Below are 10,322 nucleotides of genomic sequence, written 5' to 3' on the forward strand. Positions count from 1 at the left end.
TTTGTCTTCTCTAGATCCACACAGAAGTACTGTGTGATACTAGCAAGTTGAGACTCCCTCCAACCTACACAGGAGTATATGATATTAGCAAGTTGAAACCACTTTAGCAGCGTTAGTACGAATTATGAAAGAGAGCATATCATGCGGGCTGAGCACATGTGAAAGCACCGAGCTGTGTACTCACGGTCTCCAATCCATTGAGAACCAGCGTGGCCATGTTATACTACTTCTAACTGCAATTATATATGCTGAACCCGCCTAGGCGTATGCGAATGACATGTGAAAGCAAGCAATTGCATGTGCATTGCTTTGCATTGGTGCAGAAGAAATTCTAGATAACCGTTCGAGTTGCCGGGTGTGCCGAGCAGGGTTGACCCAACTCTTGCTTAAGGTTATCCCCTACTTGCTTTCGTTCTCATTTCACCAACCGCAGCATCCCATAGGAGCCTTTAGCGAGAGAGCTCCACGGGAGGTATCTCTCTACCCTTTCACCGATTTGGATCTGCTTGATTTTGGGTGTTGCTGAGGTGCATGATCTCCTCCATTATTGCGTGTGTTTTGTTCATCTTCATATGCCACATATCAGTCCGTGCTTAATCTCTCGATCTCCCCTTGTTTCATATGTCACAGTTTTTTCTTCCTCGGATCTACAAGATCATGGCCGAATCACTGCTTCTCCCTTTGGTGCGCGGTGTGGCCGGCAAGGCCACAGACGCACTCATCCAGACCGTGATCCGCATGTGTGGCCTCGAAGACGACCGCGAGACGCTCCAGCGCCATTTGCTAGCTGTGGAGTGCAAGCTGGCCAACGTGGAGGAAAGGAGCCAGACAAATGCCTACCTCAAGAGCTGGATGGAGAAGCTCAAGGCCGTCGCCTACGAGGCTGCCGACGTCCTCCGACGACTTCCAGTACGAGGCGTTGCGCCGCGAGGTACAGATCGGCAAGTCCACTTCTTGCAAGGTACTCGGCTATGTCACACGCCGCAGCCCGCTCCTCTTCCGCTTTACCATGAGCAAGAAACTGAAGGGAGTCCTCGGTAAGATCAAGGAGCTGGTTGAGGAGATGAAAATGTTTGGCCTTGAGAATTCTGTCAATCGGCAGGAGCCACTACATCCTTGGCGGCAGACACACTCCAAACTGGATGAGTCTGCCGAGATCTTTGGAAGAGGTGTTGACAAGGAGGGGGTGGTGAAGTTGCTGCTAGACCAGCAAGATCAGTGGAAGGTGCAGGTGCTGCCCATCTTTGGTATGGGAGGTCTTGGCAAGACAACACTTGCTAAGATGGTTTACAATAACCAAAAAGTTCAGCAACATTTTCAGCTGAAGATGTGGCACTGTGTTTCAGACAATTTTGATGTTATTGCTCTTTTGAAGTTCATCATTGAATTGGCTATAAATGGTTTGCCAGAGAAAGAAAAAAGTTTGGCTAGTGGAGGAAATTGGTACTTATCTGGCAGCATGGAACTATTGCAGATGAAACTTGATGAAGTCATTGGCCGGAAAAGATTTTTACTTGTTCTTGATGATGTATGGAATGAAGAGAAGACGGTATGGGAGGATAATTTGAAGCCATTGTTATGTTCCATTGGTGGACCAGGAAGTGTTATAGTTGTGACATGTCGAAGCGAGAGAGTGGCTTCTATAATGTGCACCATTCAGCCTCTTAAGCTAGCATGTCTGGGTGAAGAAGATTCATGGGGATTGTTTTCGAAGAAAGCATTTAGCAATGGTGTAGCGGAGCAAGCAGAGTTAGTCACCATCGGAAGACGTATTGTCAATAAATGCGGGGGGTTGCCTCTTGCTCTGAAGACAATCGGTGGATTGCTGAGTTCAAAGCAACAAGTAGAGCAATGGGAGGGCATCGAAAAGGGTAACATCGGTGATAATGAGGTCATGCCAATACTAAAGTTAAGCTACAAACACCTGTCGCCTGAAATGAAGCAATGTTTTGCATTCTGTGCACTTTTCCAGAAGGATTATGAGATGCAGAAGGATATGTTGATCCAACTATGGATGGCAAATGGATTTATTCAAGAAGAGGGAACAATGGATTTAACACAGAAAGGAGAATGCATTTTCCATGAATTGGTTTGGAGGTCCTTCCTGCAAGATATAAAAGTTGTAATCAAATATAGTGGCAAATTTGATGGCATAAAATATGAGACAGTAGTGTGTAAAATGCATGACTTAATGCATGACTTAGCCAGAGATGTTAGCAATGAATGTGCCACCATAGAAGAATTTATTGAACAGAAAGCATCTGGAACAAATGTCCGACACATGCAAATGTCAGAGGATGTTAAATTGGAAAAGATTTCTGGGTTGTTCGATGGCAAAACATCTCTCCGCACTTTGTTAGCTTCTTTAGAAGTGTACATGGATTTTAACCGGCTGCAACAAGTATCATTACGAGCATTGCATTGGCAGATATCTCGCACCAATTTCAAGGCCGTAAATGGAAAACAATTACGGTATCTTGACCTCTCTGATTGTAGAGTCAATGCTAGATTGCTAGATTCAATATGCCTATTGTATAACCTGCAAACGTTGAGGCTCAATTATTGCTACGGACTGCGACAGCTACCAGAGGACATGATGATAAGCCTAAGAAAGCTCATACATCTTTATCTTTTTGGATGTCCGTGGTTGAAATGGATGCCTCGAAACATTGGTCAGCTGAACAACCTTCGCACACTAACAACATTTGTTGTGGATACTAGAGATGGTTATGGTATTGAGGAGCTCAAAGACTTGCGACACCTTAGCAACAAGCTGGAACTATACAGCTTGGAAAAAATAAAGAGTGTAGAGCATGCAAAAGAAGCAAATCTCCAGCAGAAGCAGAATCTGAGTGAGTTGTCGTTCTGTTGGAGACATGACAAGCTCGAAAATGAGGCAGAAGTGTTGCAGCATCTAGAACCTCATAGCAAGATCCAAATTTTAGAGTTTCATGGATATGGTGGCCTAGAAACACCACAATGGATGAGAGATCCTCTAATGTTTCAGTGTTTAAGAGAACTCATAATAACATTCTGGGCAAGGTGTAAGAACATACCTGTAGTATGGTTGTCACCCTCACTGGAGTACTTATCCCTAAAGAACATGGGTAAACTGAAGACCTTATGTGATAACCTTTGCATAGAAGGTGGAGCACACAGTGCCCCACTACCAATTTTCCCGAAGCTGAAGAAGATGATCTTGAAAAAACTACTTAGTCTAGAGGGATGGGCAGAAAACAGTGCTGGAGTGGCTATCGATAGCTTAGTAACATTTCCAATGCTTGAAAAGTTAGAAATGAACGACTGCCCCAAACTATCAAGTTTTCCACTGAGCCCCGTCCTTAAAGAGTTGTGGTTAGAGCAATGTTGGACTTCATTGTTCCAGGAGGATATTCCAAGGTTGCCTACATCCCTTGAAATTTTGCGGATTCAATACTTGGATCGCTTGGTGGCGCTTCCTTTAAGCCTTGGGGATCTGGCAAAGCTGAGGGAGTTACTGATGCATAGCTGCACTGGCCTGAAAGCGTTGCCTGATGGGATGGATGGCCTCACTTCTCTTCAGCGATTGAGTATCCATGATTCTCCACGGATAGAGGAATTCCCGAATGGTCTCCTTCAGCGGTTGCCAGCCCTTGACCACCTGTACATAGGCAGCTGCACCGAGTTGGAAAGACGATGCAGAGAAGGTGGGGAGTATTTCCACCACTTGGACACTATCCCATATAAACACATCCGAGCGGAATCAGAATAAGAACCAGAAGCAGAAGCAAAATCTAGCAGAAAGAAGTTTCCAAGAAGGCTCCTCCCGTCCTGTGTACACTCAGAGTCTGAGTCTGACAATAACTGAGGTTCGTATGCAACAAGTCCCTTCCTCCTGCTATTATGGTTTAACTATAAGTAACTCCCCACTGGTTGCTTACTTATTTTCGTTTTTTAGGATCCGCCAACATTCTTTACACATTTGATTTCGTTGCCACATTCTTTACACATTTTTTGGACTAGTACTCAACAATCACCATAATTAGCATAAATAGGTAAATTTCCAGCCCGATACTTCCTGCTAGTGCCTACTGTTAATCTTGTAGCTGTGCATATGTTAGAAGATGGCCCAGCTGAAGACTTCAATTCCTCGCGATTGGGGTTTACTGCAGATTGCCAATGGTAATTTATCAAATATTTCAGGCTGGAAGAGTTGAAATACATCAAAGCTATGTATGTTGGCGTTAATGATGTGATGTGACGAAGGCTTCTTTCCCAGCCATCTAATACTGCAAATCCACAGAGCGCTATGACTGACTCCGTGTTTTAGGTAAAAATTTATCGAGACAAATCTCAAATGTGTACTTTCCTCTTAAATAAACTACTCAAAATAAGCATAGCTCGAGACAAAACTCTAATCTGTACTTTCCTCTTAAATAAACTACTCAGTGTTTTAGGTAAAATTTGATCGAGACAAAACTCTAATCTGCACTTTCCTCTTAAATAAACCACCCATAATCTATTCCATTATGCCATCTCTGCTTAATTTTACCCGGCACGGTACTTAATCTAGCTAAACCTCGTTCTGCTTCATAAAATCAATACCAAAATTGCCATGATGGCACTACTTAAATCTGAAACTATGATAAAATGCTTTCATTATATTGACTTGCCTCTCCTTTCTCTGTAATCGTCAGGGACAATGGGTATCAGACTAGATGCTGATTTTGTCTCTGTCAGGAATCAAGTGCCGGATGAAGGCAGCTGCAAAACCATTTCGTTTCTAAGCAAATGAGAGTAAGCACATAACTACTCATTTGCCATGCTCAGTAATTGATGGATACCCTCTAGTGTACGTACTTCTTTGGTATAAACTTATGTTGATTTGGACTCCTGCCAGAATTGAGAGACCACTCTGTGATGGCAGCGTCAGGAAAATCCAAGCTGTGAAGCAAATCCGTACGAATGTGTACCCTGGTAAATTTCCCTACAAATTGGGTGGATGACATGCTGACAATATTCAGCTAGAATGCAACGCTAATGAGATCGATCAATGTACCTGCAGGCTGGAATCTCTGAAAGCATCCGCAAAATGAAGGAAGCAAGGCCATGCCGGACAAGCAAAGTCAGAACTCCATCACCCCGGCATGTGATGAGTGGTCTCAAAGTAGATGTAACATGTCAGAACTTGATCATTCTGTGACCCCCTCCGCTTTCCCTAGAGATTTTGTCTACATGTGTGCATCAGTGCAGGCAGATTTATATTGAATGTTATATTTTCCGGGGAAAAAGGCTGAAAACTGTATAGAAAATCATTTGCGCAACCTAGGTGGACTGGCCCACCCTACATTTTGAATCTACGATGAATAAGAGCATTCGGTATTCTTAAGTTTGGTGCCTTGCTTTGTTCAAAAAAAAAAAATTGGTTTGGTCAATAATCCTCATGCTTTATTCTTTTGTGCTCGTGAATTTCTTTTCTCAATAGTAATAACAATAAACCGACGATTTGGCAACTTATCCTGCAAGGGGTATGTCCCCGCCCAAGATGCGTTCAACAATCATAAGTTCTCGTCTATTGGGGTGGACGATCAAGCAACTCTTCAAACCCTTTGAGGTTAGTTCAGCCTGTGCAGGTTTGGTTTTCCGTGAATTTTTATTGGTGTTCTAGAGAAACCAAGATGCAAGATGTGAAGTTAGAGTGGATGGCTCGAAGATTATTTATATAACTTTTAATTTTATCAAAAACCTTTCTTGAGCTTGTGGATGCCTCTTCTTTGCAATTTGATATATTCTCGTTAGTTTATCAATAAATTCGGATTGTTCACTAGAAAAACATGCCAAATCCTAATTTATGCCCGCGTTCAAGTGTCGACATGACGGACATAGCGTCGATCCATGGTCCGACCAACTGGTCAACAAGTGCTACATACATCGATGTTTTTCGTTCTGTTTTTTCCTTTGGAGGTTTTTTCTTGGTTTTCGGTGTTTCTGTTATATCTGTTTCTTTTATTTCTTCCGGCTCTTTTCTGTTTTGTTTTCTTTCTTTGGGTTTATGGTTTTAGTCAGTTTTGTTCTGGATTTTTCCTATCCCTTTCATTTTCCTACGGTTTTTTATTTTCAGTTTTCCTGTTTTCCTTTCCTTTCTTTTTTCTGTATAAAATTCATGAAGTTTCAAAAAATGCAGGAACATTTTTTAACTAGAATACTTTTTAAATTATCAAATGTTTTTAATTCATGATTTTCTAACATTTAGCAAAACATTTTTCGGGATTCACAAGCATTTTAGAAAATTCAAGAACTATTTTCAATTCCAGAATATTTTTTAAATACGGGAACAGTTTTTAGAATTCATGAATTAGTTTTTATTTTTAATTTTATTTTTCAAATTATACTCCCGTGGTTCCAGAATTCTTGTCATGGTTTAGTTAAAATTATAATTAAAGGAAAAAACAAGAATTTTGGAACAGAGGGAATAGATCATTTTGGGAATGAATTTGCGAATAATTCTTCAAATTCATGAACTATTTGAAACATTCCATACATTTTTCAGTTTTTGTGGCCATCTTTTCAGATTAAGCCTGATTCATGAGTATTTTCTTCAATTTTTTGAACATTTTTTAAGACTTGTAAGCTTTTTATAAACTTTTGAATTTTGATCCTTAATAGACTATAGAATAACCAGTTTTCCAGAGGAAAACCGACCGACCTCCATCCGGGGGCAGACGTCAAAGATCGCCTAGGCCAGTCCAAGTAATGCATTGAAATACATGGGCAGTCCATGTTTTCTTCAGGTGCCTGCTGGTGAGATTTGCCTGAAGCGATGTGCGAGCCGCGGCGGGAGTACAGTGCGATCCTAGGTCCACCAGCGAACTCGTGGACCTTCTCGATTCGGTTCAGGAGAGCGGTAATTGTGTCATATGGAGTTGTGCAAGGGCACTTTTCTGGGCGCTTTGGCTGATTAGGAACAAGCTTATAATTGAAGGTTGTTTCCCGTCACATCCGGCTAATATTATCTATAAATGCAACATGTTTCTACAACAGTGGAGTCCGTTGGGGAGGCGCAAGGATGCTGAGCTGTTGAAGCATACCCAAGAACGGCTTCTGCAAGTCTACGTGATGGCTAGGGAGCCAGCGGCTATTGCCTAGTGGAGTGGCCCTTTTGTGTTTCTCGCGAGCCTGCGCGCTCTGTATGGCTTTAGGCCTTTTATTTTCGCTGGCGGCCTCTCTGGCTATGAACCCCAAGACTTCCTATTGTTTGTTTGCCCCGTTTGGCTTTTGGTTTATGTAAGGTCCGCAGTTTATGATACGCTGCCTGGTTGCGGGCTTTATTAGTTTAAAGCCCGACGCATCTGGCGTCTTTGTTCTGAAAAAAGAAAACACATGATGTGTACTACTTTCTTTGTTCGGAAATACTTGTCGATTACTTATTTTATAAGACACCGAAAAATCAAAGAAAAACCGAACGGACGAGAAATTGCAACAGTTGGCAACTATACCCAACACTTTACAACAGGGCCCAATAAGGTGAGGGCCATGTATGTTTTCCTGCGAATTTGACGCCGGGAGCAGCCAATAGGAGTGGGACCTCCTATATGACGCGTTTTGCGTCATACAGCGGCTCGACGCACAGGGGAGACGCGCTACTGGGCCGGCCCAATCTGATTCCTGTCGCGCGACATAAAAAGGGCATAAAAAACAATAGAGACTGACGGGATTTGATCCCAGGACCTCATGCAACAGACAACGAGCCCTTCAACACTACACCAGACAACAACAACTAGCTATAAGAGGTGCAAAATATAATAAGACCACACAGAAAGCGTTGAAATTTGGAAAATATTTCTTAAAAATTGCGAGCAGTTTTGAAGTGCCGTGATTTCATTATATTCCTTTTTTTAGAAGTGAAGATTTTTTGATATCCCACTTTAAAAATTAAGCACGAACAAATCCTGCAAATCCTGAACAGTTTTCTAAAACGCGAACAAGTTTTTAAAATTTTAACCATTTATGAAAAAACAAACAAATTACGAAAAAATGTGAACCTTTCTTCAAATTTCCGAATATTTCCAGAGATCACGAACAGATTATAAGTTCTGAACAAAAATGGAAAACATGAATATTTTCTAAGTTCAGAACAAAAAAGTTAAAAATAAACATTTTTAATACAAACAAAATTTGTATTGTATGAGTTTTTGGAAATGCAAACAAAATCTGAAACATGGGAACATTTATTGAAATTGCAAACATAACGATGAAACCACGAACATTATTTTAAACATGAACGTTTTTCTGAATTGGTGAACACACCTTCAAAACAAAAATATTTTTTGAAATTCTGAACATATTTTGAAAACCACGAACATTTTTTTAAACTAACATTTTTTGAATTTGTGAACAAAATTTGAAAAACAGGAACATTTTTTTGAAATTCGGAACAAAAATTTTGAAACCACAAACATTTTTTGAATTTGTGAACAAATTTTGAAAACAGGAACATTTTTTGAATTTGTGAACAAAATTTGAAAAACAGGAACATTTTTTGAAATTTGAAACAATTTTTTTGAAACCATGAACATTTTTCGAATTTATTAACAAATTTTTGAAAACCAGGGACATTTTTTGAAATTCTGTAAAATATTTGAAATTTCCAGAAAGATTGAAAAAGAAAAATAAACTTGAAAAGAAAAAAGGAAAACAAATAAAAAAAGTAAAAAAGAAAGAAGCAGAAAAAAGAAAAGAAAAAATGAGAAATAGAAAAAAGAAAAACGAAAAAGAAACTGAAAAAGAAAAAGCCGGTTCAGGAGCCTTCTAGAAGATTCCAAAAACCGGAAAAAACCGTATGAGAAACTCTAGAAGGTTCTCAAAACCGGAAATGCTGCAAACACGTTATATGGGCCGGCCCATGACATCGCTCGATCGCCAGGTCTGTGCGAAATGGCGACACTTTGACGCAACGACCGTCCAATAGGAAATTCCAATAGGAGCTATCCACCGAGAGTGAATTATTTGCTCTCAGCGCCGGCCTCTGGACGAGCTCCGACTGGTCCGCGCACGGCAGCACGAGCCGCCGTCGGGAGACCAGCGCTCGAACAACGGCCGCTGGTGCGCGTGATCAGTTTGGCGACATCGGCTCCTGTGGGTGCCGGCGCGAAGAGGAGGCCCGCCTGGATGTAGTGGGCGGGTTCCCAGGAGGTGAGCGGGATTCGCTCGCGCGGCCGGGGCGGCGGTTTCACCGTTCGCGACGACACCATGCGCACCGACGACGGTGACGGCATTGTCGACAGGCATGCTTGTTTTCTCTAGGCTCGAACCGAGATTTCGTGCTCGTTGTTTCTTGTTTGAACGGGATTTAAATATACAGACTCAACGAATGCTGAAGAAAAATATGAACTCCAGATCAAACAAACTGATCTCGATCACAAGCGCCGGCATCATATCGGAATCTGAGAATTAAGTAATCTACCGATGATTAGTATTCTTGGTAGACAGATGGAATGGGGAAGGAGAAATCAGAAGGCGTGCAACTCACACTTTTAAACAAAGCATATCAATGTTGAGCACCTAATCTGGAAAACACACAGATGCATGAGCTGCTGAAATGACGGCGTAATACCTCTTGGTGAATGGATGATACGCCGGCACAGATCAAGATATGTCCACATATATATAAGATGAAATGTTTGACATGATTATTCACAGTAGGCGTTCGATGAAAACGATACATGCACGTCATTACATGAAATCGGTACTAGCATATATTTCCTCCGTTTCTAAATACAAGTCTTTTAAGAGATTTTTATAGAGACTACATATGGATGTATATAGATATATTTTAGAGTATAGATTCATTCATTTTGCTCTGTATATAGTACAAATAAGAATCTCTAAAAGGACTTATATTTAGGAACGGAGGAGTATGACTTTAACAACGTAAAACCAGATGGGGGCCACTGGAAGGCAATGTATATTAACCTTCGAGGAATAAATATGTTATGCATCTAAAGTACCGACAAATGCTGCTGATGATACCAATACTTGAAAAATTACTGAAATGATTAAAAGTACTACACAACTGTGACTGATAGATGCACCATCCAAGACCGACACCGCAGGGAGAACCAAGCCGCCACATCTAGACATAAACCTCTGGAACATGCAGTGTCTTTTGACGCATTCCGTTTGTGTCCTGTTGACTTCTGAAATCCTTGTGCAAGCCCGGCAGTGTGAGATTCTTAAGAGCTTCATAAGGACTTTAAATCAATATGTTAATTATTTAAATAGCATGGTGTATATGTACTAAAACATAAACAATTGTTGAAGATATACAATGTAGACTTGTGATA

At 41.1% G+C, this 10,322-nt stretch overlaps 1 pseudogene; it reads left to right on the plus strand.

Moving 5' to 3' along the window:
- The first annotated feature begins 636 nt into the window (after positions 1–636).
- Positions 637–5,335, plus strand: LOC119336146 (annotated as a pseudogene).
- Positions 5,336–10,322: the final 4,987 nt, after the last annotated feature.

The sequence above is a fragment of the Triticum dicoccoides genome, chromosome 7B (assembly GCF_002162155.2).
Source record: "Triticum dicoccoides isolate Atlit2015 ecotype Zavitan chromosome 7B, WEW_v2.0, whole genome shotgun sequence".
Classification (NCBI taxonomy): Eukaryota; Viridiplantae; Streptophyta; class Magnoliopsida; order Poales; family Poaceae; genus Triticum; species Triticum dicoccoides.